This window comes from Pinus tabuliformis, chromosome 8 (genome assembly GCF_031772625.1).
Source record: "Pinus tabuliformis cultivar Carrire ecotype Pingquan chromosome 8, CPIR1, whole genome shotgun sequence".
NCBI classification, from domain to species: Eukaryota; Viridiplantae; Streptophyta; class Pinopsida; order Pinales; family Pinaceae; genus Pinus; species Pinus tabuliformis.
In genome coordinates this window covers 871,662,250-871,680,250 of record NC_142294.1, presented here as the reverse complement: position 1 = coordinate 871,680,250, position 18,001 = coordinate 871,662,250, and positions in this window count along the sequence as shown.

The following is an 18,001-nucleotide window of genomic DNA, read 5'->3' as shown; positions in this document are numbered from 1 at the left end:
GTTCTTGACTCTCTATAGTGGAGAGATCTACAAGATTTTCACTTAACAATTAGAAACTATATTTACTTTCGACAGTCTCACTTTTTGGTACCTAAATAAACTCTTTCTTCAAATAATGCAGTGGTACCAAAGATTGGTCCATAGAGGTGAGAAGTGACTATGACCTTGAAAAGTAAAAATCTTATTGATGGATTGAACAATGTGCTCTTGAATATTAGTTTTGCAAGCATTGAATATACAAAAAATAGAGTTGTGTTCAACTTTATTCTAGTTCTCATAAATATTTTTGGTTGCTGGAATTAGTTCATTTTGATGTATTTCTTCTAGTTAAAGTTCCTCTTATTCTAAGGATTTGTATTATGTGTCATTCAAATTTAGAAGGACATGCATATATTTTCTTACAACTAAATATGAGGTTTTTTGTTTGTTTAAGGAGTTTATATCTCCCTTGAAAAATTAAACAGATAGGAAAATTAAGGTGTTGAGGACTGATAATGGTGATGAGTTTTGTTCTATATACTTTGATAAATTTTGTAAGGAGAATGGCATTGAATGATATAAGGAAGCTTCTTATGCTCCTCACTAGAACAAACTTGCATAATGGATGAACACAACTTTGATGGAAAGAATTAGGAGTATGCTCAGTGAAATCAACTTAGAGAAGAGTTTTTGGGCAACAATGGTTGCTACTGTATGTTACTTGATTAACTAGTCTCCAATATAAGATCTTGCAATAAGGACCCTATGGAGGTCTGGACTAAAAATAAGCCCTCACTTCAAGATTCTTCATTTGTTTTGTTGTGAGGCATATCCTCATGTGCCAAAGAAGACACAATAAAAGTTGGATAACAAGGGTATGAAATGCATCTTCATTTATAGCTATGACATTGGTGTGAAACAATACAAGCTTTGGGATCCTATTATGTAACAAGTACTTAAGCTAACATAATTAATCAGGGTGCACACCATGTACACCAAATGTGATACAAATCTAAGATACATAAGAGAGATTTATAGAATAAATGTTTAAAGAATAGGAAAATATCCTCCAAATACCACAATACCTTCACATATCCAAATCATAGATTCCTTGAATAATGATTACATTCACATTGCACACATGTACCCATTCACACATTGTACATGTGCCCTTTTTATTTGCTAAACATTATTACATATATAGTTAACCCATTACACATACAGTTAACCCCATATATGCCCCATCTTAAGGTCATATAATATTCATTTAACCCCATATATGCCACCCCATTGGGGTTATGTCAGTGTACCCTCCAAAAATCTTCTCCCTAAAGCTTTGTAGTTAAAGTATTTACATGTAATGAAGCCTAGTAATGTTGTTTTCATATGTTTCTACTTTCTACTTTATGTTGATGATGATCCATCCATCCAAACTCAATTCCTTTTGGTATTAGTCCTTGATGGCTAGATATTGCATAATTTTCTCCCCTTTGATGCCATGTATTGTTGCTATAATTTCCCCAAGTTGTAGTAATAGTTGGTCTTTGATAATATCCTATTGAATAATGGTTTTGTCATGCCTTGTTCCATGGATATTGTTGACTATTCCCTCTTCATCCTTAGTAATGTCTATGACTCCAAGGGGCTAATGTATGGGTTTATAGGTATATGGTATGATCTCAAGGGGGGAATATATGAGGTCAAAAGTATATGTAATGGGCTAAATATATGTGTAACAATAGTTAGCCCAATAAAGCTATCACATGTGCAATGTGTGAGTAGGTATATATAAATATCATGTAGTCATTATTGAAGTAATAAGTGATTTATATGCATGAATGTATTGGGGTATTTGGAGGTAGTTTTCCTATTCTTTAAAGAATTATAATATAATCCATCTCTCCTATCTATCATAGTTTTGTGCTCCATGCACACTTGGTATATATGGTGTGTACTTTGATTTATTGTGCTATATTGATTACTTTTTACATAATAGATCCCATGGATGGAAAAATTTTGTATAGTAGGAATGCTATTTGATATAATTTAATCGTTTTCTCATAGTAGCACAATGGGAAAAGGATGAGAAGAATTCAATGGTTTAGATGCCACCTAAGATTGAGAAAGTTGAACTACAAACTAAATAAGAAGTTCATGATGGATTTGATGAGGAGGAGGGTTTAGAGAGTTCAAACAAGGAGAAGGAAACTCTACCTCATATTTTAAGAAGGTCCACTTGGCAAAGACGGTGACTAGACAAGTATTATTATTGTTTGCCTAATTTCGTATGTATACTTTCCTTATTTGCTAAAATTAATGAGCCCATAAATATGAAATATGAAATGGAGATGAAAGATGAGGAATCCTAAAGGTTTTTTATGGATGAGGAAATGGTTGCAATTAGAAAGTATGATACATGGGAATTTTTACAACAGAATGTCACAACTCTTTGAATGAAGTTTGAAAAATGAAAACTCAAGTACAAAACCCATTGCACCATAGAGGGGTCGATTGTCACATCACCAACACTCTTCTTATTTTTGTTAGCTCTCCTTTGGCTAAAGGGGGGGTTCTCCTAGGGATAGGATTGTTAGGGATGTTTAGTTGTAGGATTTGTTTTCAAAAGGAAGTTCACCGAATCCACACAATCAAGGAATTATTGAATGATCTTGGACATGGTAGAATATTAGTGCCTTAGCTTGCCAATAATTTTTGGGACATATGGGGTCAATGAACATACAATATTGAAAGCTTTAGAGTAGGCACACGAATAAATAACAACTAGAGAAATTAAACCAACTTCTCTAGGCTTTTGAATTAAGGTTGTCAATTTTCATGAAAATTTAAGGTAAGGAGATAACCTACTACTTCCTTAAAGACTTGAAGTAAGGGATAGTTTATCAAGGATCATGGAACAATTATCATGCTATCTTGTTTAATAAATGATTCATCCATCCAATAAAACATACAAACAAGATAAAATAAGTAAACCTACTTAATTTTTCATTCAGTCATCCAAGTTTCAACATAAATCATCTTGAAAAGAGATCAAAATCTACATCAACAAAGTCCACATGAAAATTTCTTGACTTTTCCATCCATAGCCAAATTATAAGAGAGAAAAATCATAGAAATTTTAGAATTGCTAAGGGATTTCTCCCCCAAATATAACCATGAAAATATGAGAAGAAAGTGCACCTCTATCTATAGTGAAGGTGCACAACTTCCTTCACATTAAAATATTATTTTTCTAGACTAATATATCCTATTCAAGCCTACGTGGGAACAAAAGGCCCTCTTTAAAAAATAAATAATCTAAAGTAATACAATATAGGGGAAATTATGCCATGTATTACACATAAATGAAATGGATTAAACCCATAAAATTAACCCATCTCCATAAATGAGGGGTGAAAATGTGGTCTCGGTGTAGTTTCTAACCTCCAAAGGCCCTTCAATATCCTTTTCAAGCAACTTTTAACATTTTTATCAACTATCCTCAAGTCTCCTTCAAAGGTGGGGCACATGCTTTCTAGTAACCATAATATCATCTAATAAATTATATCTTGTATACGAGAAACCATAATATCATCTAAGAAATTCCACATGTTCACACTTTGTTGGTTCAAATAGCTAGCAACACCCCACTCTTCATTCATATGTTAGACAACACACCTTCCTCAAGTGGTGGATATAAGTGATTCTTTGGAATTGAAAGCTAAATGAGTTGACTCCATTAAACACAATATGTTTTAACACTACCAAGATTCAAAATAGAGGGCTAGCTTCAACTCATACATATTGGACATGAGAATATTTGAGTTATTTTACCACAAAATTTAGGCCAACATTGGAGCTAGATCTAATTTCTCATATCTCATTTACCTTAAATAGAGGTGGGCACAACCATCACCTATTTTCAACATTGAATAAGTATACAAATGTATCCAAAAAATCTCATTCATCACTCCTAATTTGGTCTGCTCCTGACCTTATGCCTAAGGTACATTGTTAGATTATGAATAGGTCTGTAATTTTGGGTGATGTTTTACGCATTTTTTTCTTCCCTTCAGGTTGCAAGAATTTGTTGATGATTGAAATCCCAATTTCCATGGTATACCTTTTTAGATTGTTAATCACATCTCAATGTTTGTTACAAGACTTTACTATTATTGTTGATAGGGTCCCTCTTAATTTCAATCATGATTTTTTGGCAACTCTAAAACATTGTCATCTAAATTTTCCTTTTTAATATAAAAGGGTATTGGGTTTATTCATATTTGTATAAAGAAAACGGGAATTCTCCTTGTTATATATTTAAGAATTTTAAAGTCCTTCAAGTTATAAATACCCCTTTTTGTTTTGTGCATTCAGGGATTTCATCCTTAATATAACCAACACTAACCAATCAAAAACATAAAACTCCTTCTTCTATCTAATTCCATGGCCATAATCCTTTTTGTGTGATCCATTTGGGAATTTCAATCATTATCAAGTAATAACACGATATCAACAGTTTGTAGGACCTTGAGTAGCACATGTTGCAATGCATCCTTATAGCTCATTTCTTAAATGAGTGACCTACAAGTCTATTTGTGCAAAATCTCATTTCAATAACCCTAAAGAAAAAAATTCAAGCACTAGGCCACAGAGAGTTTTGTTGCATACTATCATGCCATAAGTTCATAATAGCCTCAAACATTTCAAGGGTACCCTTTTGAGTCCATTTAAAGGGTACCCTTTTGAGTCCATTTTTTCTCTAAATTTTCATTCACATATGTCAAGAGACAGGTGGATTTTCTCATACAATTCTCCTCTATAATTTCCATTTCAAGGCATGCTCTAAACATTTCTATGATACGTTCACTCTACTGCATCCCTATTCTTTGTAATTTTTCCTTGGTTCCTTTTTAGTTTCTTAGATAAAGAGTTTGCATGTCTAAGTAGATGAACCTCGGGAGGAATTATGTTCTCATCGGAAGAAACATAGTGTCTTACTCTCGTAAATGACCTACACATGATTCAAGTTTGCAAGTAGTAATGTAAACTAAAAACACAAAAGGTGTCTAATCACACTTGTGTTGCATTAGTTACTTCCTCAACACAAATAGGTGTATAACATCTAGCTCCAACTTGGGGACAAGCTTCCTTCTTGGGGGCACTTAAGAACCTCAAAAATATCTAGTTATGGAAACATCCAAAGTGAAATTAGTGATCATGCAATGTATCCATCTCATCATCTCAGGAGTAGAAATCCATTTTCATTTATGTTTAATCATGATTGAGAACAAAGATACATCAAAATTAGAGTGTTGATGAGCTAGATGTTTAATCATGATTGAGAACAAAGATACATCAAAATTAGAGTGTTGATGAGCTAGAACCTTTATCACTATTTGGATGAATATGAATCTAGGCACCCTTTTGTCAATAATTTCATCAAGTAAGTGCCAATAATAATCAAAATTGCTATAGGAAGTGTGAACCCATGATTGGAGAAAATTTATAGGACTATTGTCCTATCATGCATTGTTGATTCAGATCTCTTCAGCTACAGGAATTAACCAAGATATTTTGCTTTTGTGATGTTAGAATAATTGCATATGAAAGAGTATGAAAAGGCACATGTTCATACTATAAAGGAGAGAAAATATAACGACGACCATCAAATTAAAGGACACACACACACATTGATAACGGAGTTCACCAAGTGTGGGTTACGTCTTCAAGCCCGGTGTCAAGAGTGGGGAGGCTGATTCATTAAGTGTTGCAAGATGATGATGAGTACATAGTACATTTTTGTCATTACAAGGATAAGTTCTTTGAACTAGAGCGGCATGTCTCTCCACGAGACGCTCTCCTATAGGAACTCTCCCTCAAATGGAACCTCCTTCAGCATGACAAGCTAATGAATTCTCACATGACATGGCATACAAGTATGCTCAAACATAATGATAACAAGGATCTCAATAACAAAACCATGATCTTAGCAAATCAAAAGAAAGACATGGCATAATTGCATCATATACCTCCACTACTTGGGGATGACCTAAAAATACAAAGCTTAGCTATAGAAATGGACATAGTTGTGGCATTTGTGGCATGAAATCATGTCAAATGACTATAAAATTGGCCCCTTTCTGACACCGTAAAATTCTGGACCCTCGAGAATCTCAAAGATTCCCTCAAAGATTCCTTCCTGGAGATGGCCAAAAAATCTGCTGCCCGGATGAAAATTCTGAGCACACCATTGTGCTCCTTGCAAAATTATGTGAAAAATGACTATAAAATCGACATCATTCTGCCTCTGTCAAAAAATAACCTCCAAGGGAATCTTTTAGATTCCACAAGATTCTGCAAAGATTCCTCACTATTGACTACCTAAATTTTGTTTCTCAGATGAGGAAATAGACCACACCATCATTTTCCCTAAGAAATTCTGGTTCTTTTGAGTATAAGGTTGACATGATTATGTCACTAAGAAAAATCACCCTCTAGGGAATCTTCAGATTCCTCCAAGATTTTGCATGAAAATATTCTGTGGAATATTCCCCTGCAATATTCTCACCTCAAAAATCATGCCTCGCCTAGGATAGGTTCCTGGTGCACTGTTCTGCTCTTTATCTTCCTCTTGGCGCTCCCGTTCCTCCTCGGTCGAATGAGCAAAGAAGGTTTAAATACATGTTATATGACGGATTTACCAATGGTGCCCCATTAGCGCATTAGTGGAGTGCTAACTTGGGGCGCGGGTGGTTCGGGTTCAAAACCCACCTGCTATCGGAAATAAACAATTTTTTTAGTGCATTTTTGTTTAAACTGTTGGTGGTTTTGATTGGTTGGACTGACGTTTTGGAGTGTTATGGTTTATGGCGCATTATCATATGTGTGGGGCCACCCGTGGGGCAGAGTGGTCGGGAGGGTTCAATCCCTGTCGGCCCCGTTGTATTATACAGTGGTCAATGGTCATTAGTTGTGTCATATGATATGTATATGTGGCATGAGGTTGGCGGGGGTGGCGGCCCGCCAATCGAACGTTGTTTTTTTTATGTAATATAGCATGGGGCTTGGTTGGCCAGAGCTGACCACCAATCAATCAACCCTTTTATAATATTTTTGTTGTTGTTTTTTTATAACCCACTATTCAAAATTCTTCCTCCGATTTTTAAGGGTTACTGGACAAATCAAGTAGGCAACAAATTTGCCCTTTCTGACCGTTGGGTTCCATGCGCCGACCCTTTGCCAACTTGTTGCCTCGTTAGTGATTGTCACTTGGCCTAGTTTGACCAAAACTTTGACCACAAATATCTTGAGCATATGAAATCAGATTTGAGTGGCATTCATGTCATTGGAATTAGGATCACGAGAACTATGATTTGGTCTTATTTCGGGTGAAATATGAGAATTTCTATTTTTTATCTTTTCCATAGCCATTGTTGAATTCTGAGCATGTCTAGAGCCACCTGGATCATTCCTCCCCACTGAGGAGATTTTGCTCATCTAAAAGCATGAACATAATATGCAATTGTTGTGTTACATTTTTTGCACCACAAGTTCCCTGACAGGCTACAGTTCCTTCTCCTTCACCCTTGTTCTTCGGAGCCATAAGTGATGAGTCGACATGTACATGGTTGGAAGGTCAGTAGTTGCTGGGTTCCAGCCCTCTCCTCCTAGTCATGGTCTTCCTGCCTTCCCTTCCCTTTGTTTTCTCTTGTTGTCTTTTTAGATTTTTTCCCTTGTTTTCCTGTTTATTGCGGTCTTTGTTCCTTGAGGTTCTTCTGGTTTAAGGTTTTGTAGTAGCACTTATTCTTGCTAATAACTTAAAGAAATTAAGCTTGAAATTATTCTTTGATAATTTTATCCATTAACTTTAATATTAAATATTTTCTCTTTTTAACCCTTATATTACTCTATTATTTACATAGTTAACTAACTTTTAAATAACTATTGAATTGGTATTAATTTATTTTTAATCAATTTATCGTAATATATAGAACTATAAATAAACTGTCCCTTTAACTTACTTTTTATTAAATTATATAACTTGCTATTTATATATTACCCTAACATTTATAACTTTTATAACTAACTTTTCTAATATTTAAATTTAATAACTTGGATAACTTACTTTTAATTTAAATTAATTCATTTTATTATATATATATATATATATTTCTAATATCCTAATTATAATTAAATTAGTCTACAGTAAGTGACTTATTTAAATAACTAATTATTTAAAATTAATTTAGTAGATTATTAATATTTATTAGTTTATGGAATAATCCCATTGACTTATATGTGAATAATATTATATATAGATATTTATTCATATTTATATATTTAATAATTTTTTATAACTAACTAACTATTAACCTAAATTATTTTAGGTTATAATTTATTTTTAATATATATTTATAATTATAATTGGATTAAAAGGATCCATTTACTCTTGTTTTAATAAGAATTTAACTAACCTAAGTTATTTTTAATTAAATAATGGTTATACCAAATCTAGCCGTTATGTGGTCAAGGAATTCAGCTGTTGGAGTTTTTGCTCTATCTATTTAACATGAAAAGCCTGATCTGCTCATTCAACTTGTCCTGACGATGAACCACACTAGCTGGTTCGAAACGCGTCGACAAATGAAATATCTTGTGATTTACGTCGAAAAATCTCTCATAAACTTAACATGGATCACAGAAGCCTCAATTCAACAATGTACATCCTCTATAAACCTGTAGTACATATTTGCAAATTACATGCTCAATTACATGACCAACCATGAACAAAGCGTCCCTATACTTTCCAAGAGTTTATAAGACACACTCTTTGGTCAAGTTTACATCAGAATAAAAATCAATACCCTAGCTATCAATAAAAGGCCAAAAACATCACCGTTGCTTTAATGAGTGATGGAAACACATCATCACTTTTACAATTATATTGCAGCATGTGATTTATAAAATGCATCCATGACAAGCTACTATATCTAGTAAAACCATCTCTCACTCATTAAAGTGGATCACCAGGAATGTGGCGGATTTTCTTGTTGAACATCTTCACCATCTAGTTTATGCACGGGTGCTTTGTCCTTAAGACACTACTCTGGATGGAGCCTCCAACATGTGGATCTTTGATGTCCACCTATGTTGCAATGACTGAAAAAATTATTCTTCCTCCAAACCTGCTTAACCTTCTTCCTTCCTTGATGTGGAGAAGGCATTTCACGTCTCGTCCTCTTTCCTGCTGCCATTCTCTTCTAGCACTCGACAATCACGTGGTTATACAAGCCACAAAAAATACATGGTTTTCTACGCCATGATTTTTGTTCATAATTAACAATATGCTTGTAATCAAAATGAACTCTAGAATACTGAGACTTTTTATACCTCTCTTGATTGTATCTTGTGCAATTTTAGCGTTGAGGGCTTGCCTTAGATTTTCCTCTACAATGTGCACTGTCATGGGAGGATTGTGATGTGTTCCAATTATCCTCTTTTTCTTATGGCTTCAAAAATTCCTTGGAGGCTTCTTCTGCCTTTCAACACTCTCCTTCAATGTACCCCAAACTTGAAAATTGAGGTCTTTGTACAACCTCCAATGGTTAAGTCATTCCTTGGCCATTAACACCAATTCCTCCTCCTTTGTACCCCATCTTGGTAAGGATTCTCATGCCAGTTCCTGAAATGGGTACCTCAAGGCTTCCAACAGAAATAACATCATGTGAAAATGAAACTGAAGAACGATCAACATTGTTTACCTCAACTATCGATTCTGAAGCAGGTGATGATGGCTTTGCTAAGCCTTTGTTTCTCTTCAACTTTTTCAAGGCCTCTTTCGCGGCTCGTAACTAAAGCTGTAATCTCTACTTCTCCTATTTTTCTTCTCGTAGAAGTATCCTCAATTCAACATTTTCTGCTTGAAGGCTTTGATTGATCTCCTCATCTGAATGATGAGAAGACAATGAAGAAGATGAATGTTCGCTCAAGGGGTAGATGGAGCATCATCCTCTGCTCTTTCTTTCTTCCATTACTCTCTTTCCATCTTCTCCTCATAATCTGCATACATTATGTCCACTATGCGTTCCATCGTGAGAAGGTCCTCATAGAGATTTTTGTTGTTCTCCATTTTCCTTCTCGTTGTACGTTGAATCATTCACACACAATTCACATCACTGAGAAGACTGCTCTGATACCAAACTTGATCCAGATCTCTTCAACTACTGGAATTAACCAATATCGTTTACTTCTTTGATGTTAGCAGAATTTCATATGAAAGAGTATGAAAAGCCACATGTGCATACTGTAAAAAAGAGAAAACGTAATGAAAACCATCAAATCAAAGGACACACACATTGATAACATATTTCACCCAGTGTGTAGAAATTCCCACCTATAGATCACCTGATAATGCAATATACAAAAGCAAAATACTTGATCTACTTCTACAACCAATTTAGCGGAAGCTTAATCGAACATGAGCAACATCAATAAGAACACATATAACTGATAAGAAGGAATCAATCACACATAACACAGAAGATATAACCCAGGGAAAGCACCAGCCTAAAACCCCATCTTTGTATTATCATACAAGTGGAAATATAGCCAGTATTACAAAAAGAATCAGCTCAAAAGCTATCATGCTCTCTCTGCAATACCTCTACTACTCATAGACAGTCAAAGGCCTCTATCTAACCTCTGGTCTGCCCTCCAAGCCTCCTATTTCTTTGCACAATTTTGATTGGGGTCCAGTGCAACCACTTGTGTGAATTGGCCTCTTCACACACTCACTAACCTCTGATCCAACTACACAGTCCTAAAGGAGATAAATCCTCATCATGGATGAGCTTCCTTTATAGGAAAAATATTCATCCAACTGATAGTACACTGTCCCTTCTCTGATCTCAACTGGGTCTCTGTCTGAACTGACATGCATGAGTTATCCATGAGTGAATACTTAGTTATCTGAAATACAGTAGTTACATGCATGCAAGCATTAACTAACTGAACTCTCATTAATTTAACAAACTGTTAAATTAATCTAACTGGACTTGACTCAGTTAACTGAGCCAACTAATTACAACTCAATATTACAACTCATCCTTATCTCTTTAACTGATGGATAAATTCCTCAATTAATAGATAAATTGTTGCATGTCCTCACATAGACTTCAAGTTTGATTTTCCTTAACTAATTAACTCAAGATGAATTAATTAATTAATTTACAAATTGCTCTTAATATCAAATTCGAATTTTACTTCCTATTTGGGACTGACTAAAATTGGAATCCATCTTGAACTGCTAAAAATAGAATGCTATATTTAGCACTTCCATTTTTCATTCCCTGTTGCCCAATCCAGCACTGGTACTCAAACTGCTATTTTTAGCACTTCTATTTTTAGCATTTCTTGTTGCCATTTTCAACACAGTGTGGGTTACGTCTCCAGGCCTGGTGTCAAGAGTGGGGAGGTTGCTTCATTAAGTGTTGCAAGATGATGACTAGTACATAATATATTCTTTGTCATTACAATGATAAATTCCCTCAACTAGAGTGGCATGTCTCTCCACGAGACGTTCTCCTATACGAATTCTCCCTCAAATGGGCCCTCCTATAGCATGATGAGCTAATAAATTCTCACATGATGTGGCATACAAGTGTCCTCAAATATAATGATAACAAGGATCTCAACAACAAAACCATCATTTCAGCAAATCAAAAGACAGACATGGCATAACTGCATCATATACCTCCACTTCTCGGGGATGGCTTGAAAATGCAAAGCTCAGCTACAGAAACAGACATCATTGTTGAATTCATGGTGTGAAATCGTGTCAAACGACTATAAACCTGACCCCTTTCTGACATCATCAAATTCTAGACCCTCGGGAATCTTGAAGATTCCCCCAAAGATTCTTTCCTAGAGATGGCTGAAAAATCAGCTGCCCAAATGAAATTATGAGCATGCCACTATGCTCTCTGTGAAATTCTGTGAAAAAATACTATAAAGTCGACATCATTCCGTGTCTGTAAAAAATCAACCTCCAAGGGAATCTTTTGGATTCCATAAGATTCTGCAAAGATTCCTCACTCTTGACTCCCTAAAATTTTGCTGCGCATATGAGGAAATGAACCACACCATCACATTCCCTACGAAATTTTGGTCATTTTGAGTATAAATTTAACATGATTCTGTCACTGTGAAAATCACCCTCCAGGGAATCTTTTAGATTCCTCTACGATTCTACATGAGAATATTGTGTGGAATATTCTCACCTAGAAAATCATGCCTCACCTAGGTTGGGTTTCCAGCACACTATTATGCTCTTTTTCCTCTTCTTGGCACTCTCGTTCCTCCCCAGTTGAATGAGAAAAGAAGGTTTAAATACATGTTGTATGGTGGATTGACTAATGGTGCCCCATTAGCGCATTGGTGGAGTGCTAACTTGGGGTGCGGGTGGTCCGGGTTCTAAAGCCGCCCACTGCTTGATATAAACAATTTTTTTGGTGCATTTGTGTTTAAAAATTTGGTGGTTTTGATTGGTTGGACCGCCGTTTTGGAGTGTTATGGTTTATAGCGCATTATCATAGGTGTGGGGCCACTCGTGGGGAAGGCTAGGGAGGTTCGATCCTCGTTGGCCCCATTGTATTATACGATGGTTAACTGAAATTGACTAAGAATATTGTAGAAAAACATATATCATGTATTGTATTTACTAGATACATTAGAGAGCCCACCAACTTATGATAGCTAGTAGGATCGACGAGACTAGAGTCAGAGCTTCTCAACTTCTTGACATTAGTTATCATGAGAGTAGTCATAGGCTTGGAATCCATCATACCAAATTTTGTAAAATGTTGATTATGTATTTACCTTGGCCCAGATATATTTCTTCATGTTTCTGCAAAACTTCCAAACCCAAGTAATAGTGCATAAGTCCCAAATCTTTCATTTCGAACTTAGCTGCCAACATCTTCTTGCATTCTTGTATTTTGCGCTCCAAACCTCTAATAAACAAATCATCTAGATAATGTAGTATAATGACTCACTCATTGTTCACTACCTTAATGTGGAGATTTGGATATGTAGAAATTTTGACCAACCAAATTCTTGAGAGATATGCATCCATTCTTGCATACCATGCCCTAGGCATTTACTTTAAGCCATATAGGGATTTCTTAAGTATGCAAACATGTGTGTCCTTGCTATTTATTTCAAAGCCTTCTGGTTGTTCAATGTATACTTCTTCATCGATGGTCCCATTCAGAAATGTTGTTTTTACATCCATTTGATGAATATTCCATTCCATTGTAGCAGCTACCGAAACCAAAGATCTTATAGTAGTATACCTAGCAATAGGTGCAAAGGTTTCTTCATAGTCTATACCTTCCTTTTGAGAGAAACCCCTTGCAACAAATCTAGCTTTATATTTATCTATACTTCCATCGATAGCATGTTTGATTTTGTAAATAATTTTTGAAGTGACAACTGATTTGTCCCTTAGCCTAGGAACAACTTCCTAGACTCCATTCTTCATGATGGATTGATATTCTTCTTGAATTTCCTTCTTCCATTCTTATTGATGAGTAGCTTCTCCAAATGTAGGTGGTTCAACTTCTATCAATTTTTTCATGTATGTTGCATATCGTGAATATCTTTTTGGTCTTTTTCTTTCTCTAAAAGTTCCTTTAATAGCTCCATGTCCTTCAACATCTTCAAGAGTAACTTTCAACCAATTTGGCCTCTTGCTTGTTTCAAGTATGATCATAGGTTGAATCAGCTCACTTGGTCCTTCATATTCTTCTTCTTGGTTTGGAGTTGTCTTATCATGATGTTTTTCTTCTTCAAATAGTGGTGTATCTTCGTCATCAAAATCAATTGGAATATCCTTGGATCTCTTGTAGGCATGATTCTCATCGAATATAACATCCCTACTTACTTCAATTTGTCTTCCTTCCTTATGTATATTTTATATGCCTTTGAAGAAAGACTGTAGCCAACAAACATCCCTTTGATGCTTGTAGAATTGAATTTCTTTCACTTGTCCTTTGGAACATGGATGTATGCAGGACACCCAAAGATTTGAAGATGGTCCACACATGACTTCTTCCCTGTGAATGCTTCTTCGAGTGTCATATTCTCGAGAATTATATGAGGAATTCTATTTTGTATATATATTGTTGTCATAGTTGCTTCACCCCATAAAAACTTTGGAAGGCCTTGAGCAAGTATCTTAGTTTGTATGTATTCTTTAATTGTTCTACTTTTCCTTTCTACAACTCCATTTTGTTCGAGATTCTAGGGAACAATGAGCTCCCTCTTAATACCTTCTTATTTACAATATGTAACCAATTCTTTTGAAGTGTATTTCCCATCATTTTCAGATCTCAAGATCTTTATCATTCTTTCGATGAAGGTCTCTACTTCAGATCTAAACTCCTTGAATTTTTCAAATACTTCATCATTTGTCTTGCGAAGGTATAACCATGTCTTTCTAGAGTGATCATCAATGAAGGTCACATAATAAAGATGGACTCCAAGTGATTTGTTAGACATAGGCCCCCACACATCATAATGAATGAGGCCTATTATTTCTTTAGACCTTGTATCACTGCTTGTGAAAGGCTTCCTTGTATTCTTTCCCAAAGCACACCCCTTACATGCTCCTTCATGATATCCTTTGATGTTAGGGATGGAATTTACCATTTTATTGAGAGAGGGAATGATATCGTAGTGTATATGCCCATATATTCTATACCATAGTTCAATGGGATTGATTTCCATGTGAAATAGATCTTGAGGAGATGGTGTTATAACTCTATATAGTCTTCCTTCACGAACTCCAATAACTTTTTCCTTTTCAATGCTTGAATCCTTTCCCCAAACCAAGACTTTACCATCTACAAAAGAAACCCTATCTCCTTTATCTTCTAAACAAGAAATTGAAAGTAAATTTGTTTTTGAACCTAGAACATAGAGTATATTGTTGAGGTGTAGCTTTGCTCCAATTTTCAGCTTCAACGATGTAGATCCAAGGCCCTTGTCTACATAACTATTATTATCTCCTAGCTCCACTGCATGAGATGATTGTTCCTTTGATAGACTATGAAGTTGTTTGCTTTCTCCTGTCATATGTTTTATCATCCACTATCAATGATCCCTACATTGTCATCATCAAGAGTACATGTAAGTGCAACCAGGAATCCTTCACTTTTAACCTTCTTAGATAGGTTGCATATGATTCTTCCAATCCAGCTTCCTGAAATTCTTATGATATTGAACCCCATCTTCAATTAACTTGTTATAGAGGTAGTATCCTTCCTTTTCAAGCAAAAAAAGTCATATCCAACCTTTTTCGACCTTAGCTTTGATACCATGTTGAGAAATCAATGCTAGTAGTAATTAGGGTTTGATTCCTCTTCTTTGATAATTACTTGTGAATTATGTTGGCTTCTTTTACTTCTTTATTATATTATGTTTCATCAAGAAATTACCAATTTATGTCTATATGAAGATCACAAGAATAAGAGACACAAGATGTAGGCGGACAACCAGGGAAAAACCCCTATAAGGGGAAAACCCAGTCAAAACTCTTCCTTTAATAGATTCAAAGACAAGATGAGATAGTCCAAGAATATTTTGACCTAGACACAGACTTCCCCCAATCACTAAGTCAACACTTCCCTCTTCTCCAAGTGATGTTCTCCCAGCAATAACTTCAACCTAGAATTTCGACCTAGCAGCAACAAAATATCAGCCTTCTCAGCAGTAGAACTTCGACCCCAGCAACAAAAATTTGACCTACAATATAATTCAGAATTTCGACCCAACAATAGCCCAATAACTTTGCACATGTGAGAGAAAGATAGCCCAAAACTTTGAGTTGTCTTCTTCTGCAATCTTTTTCCTTTTGTTGGAATTTCACAGCTTTTGTTGCCTCTCATTCTTGTGTATCAAACTTATTGAGTGAGTGAGAAAATGGATTGAACTACCTGTCTATATTTAGCCTCTTCTTTGCGTATAAATTCCCTAATGTAGGATGAATTCATCATCATAAGGTTGAATTGGTGTGGAGGTTTCAAATGACCTATTTGACTCAAAAATAATTATTTTTACATGATACAAAATCCCAAGAAGGATCTAATAAAATTGACAATGACTCTATTGACTCAATATAAAACCTACAAGCCTACAATGGAGGCTTTAACCTATAAACATGATGACCCAAGCATTTAGTAAAATTTATTTTGACAAATAAATTACATTATACAATTATGAAGACTGAACCTAGTTACATTCCTCAACACTTAGTTTCACTCTAAAGCACTTTCCCTAGATGGAAAATAAGTTAGAATTAGAGTGGGAAACCTAAAACTATAAAAATATACTAAACTGGAGTGAATTATAGGTAATTAGAGTTTGGAATTAGTTATAATTGATTAATAACTCTTGCATGCAGAAAACTAACCAATTAAACTCCAAAAATGGGACTTAAAGTTAACTTAACAAGAGGAGGAGAGACAAAGGTGGCGTTAACTGCTACAAAGTAGGGAGGAAGTGCATATCTACTCTAGGAATACCTATGAATGGAGAAATATGAATTTATTGAGTGGATATATCCTTCTCATCCTCCAACCATTGTCTAATCAATGCCACATGTCATCCTAGGTGGCAATCCCACTAAATATAGAAATATTGAAAAAATAGAAAATCTTAAAAATAAAACAATTTCTGAATCATATAATGAATGAAAAGTGGTCATATATTCTCCTACTAATATATAGAAGAGGTTCTAATGATGGCCAGAGTGTAGGTCTTGATGAACTACTAAGTGCAGTGTACCCCAACATGTGCTAAGGATGGGTGTTAATGCATTAAGCATTGTTATGGGAAGAAAAATATACCTTTTGGCACTAGATGAATCCTTTAGGAATCAAGGGCTATAAATAGTCCTATAATCAACATAACATGTCCTTTATAGGGGATCATCATCCTTCAAGTGAGATATGGGTACCATTAAGATGTTTTGTGAATCAGGGATGGGTCTAAACGCCTTAACCACGGTTTGGTGAGAAATCTTAGGAAACAGACCATAAATGAATATTATTAGACTAATGGGAAATGATCAAGGCCTTGAAATAAAACATAGATCCTCTAAAGTGGGATATTTTACACATGAGTGAGAAAGGGGTTCCATACAGAGGTTTGTGAAATAGGGATAGGTCTCAGGGCCTTACCAATGATATAGGTAGGAAAATAAGGTCCTTAATACCAAATGAATCTTATAAGTCTTATGAATTGTAGGAGTTTTCTAAAACAACATAGAAATATTTATAAAGTATTTTTTTCCTTAAGCGTTAGATACCATTAAGTGGTTTCACACACAAGAGATAGCTTTCATGCTTTAAATGGACCAAACTGGAGCTAGTATGGTTATAGTTCATAAGCTAAGCCTCAAACTACCAAACAGAGCTAGCGCATTAATATCCTTATGGGATATGGGTATCATTAAGAGATTTTTCATAACATGCATAGGATTGAGGACAATAACCATGGTTAGAAAAGGAAAAAAAAATTATAGGATCTAAATTAATATTCTTTGTCTTATAATCCATTAATCACACCATGGACCACCACATTTTTATATTTGCATTTGCCACTGTAGGCCTTGCAAGGATGTTATTAGATGTTATGAGGATGGAATTGCTTAATTGAGTAAAAATCTCATAATTATTTCACAATGAAATAATTATTCATCACAAATTCATTATTTATAAAATAATAATTATTTCATAATTGAGAAGAAAGTTCAAAGTGAGTTAGAAAAATCCCTGATTGAGCATGAAACTCATTCATGACTTGTAATTTCTTAGCTGACATGATATCAAACCTATATATGATTTGTAATTGTTTAGTTCACACGCCATCAACTCTATACATGAATTGTATCCACCTAATTCCCATGCCATGAATATGATCTCTGGTCTCTTTTAAATTCGTATAAGAAGAGGGGAATTTG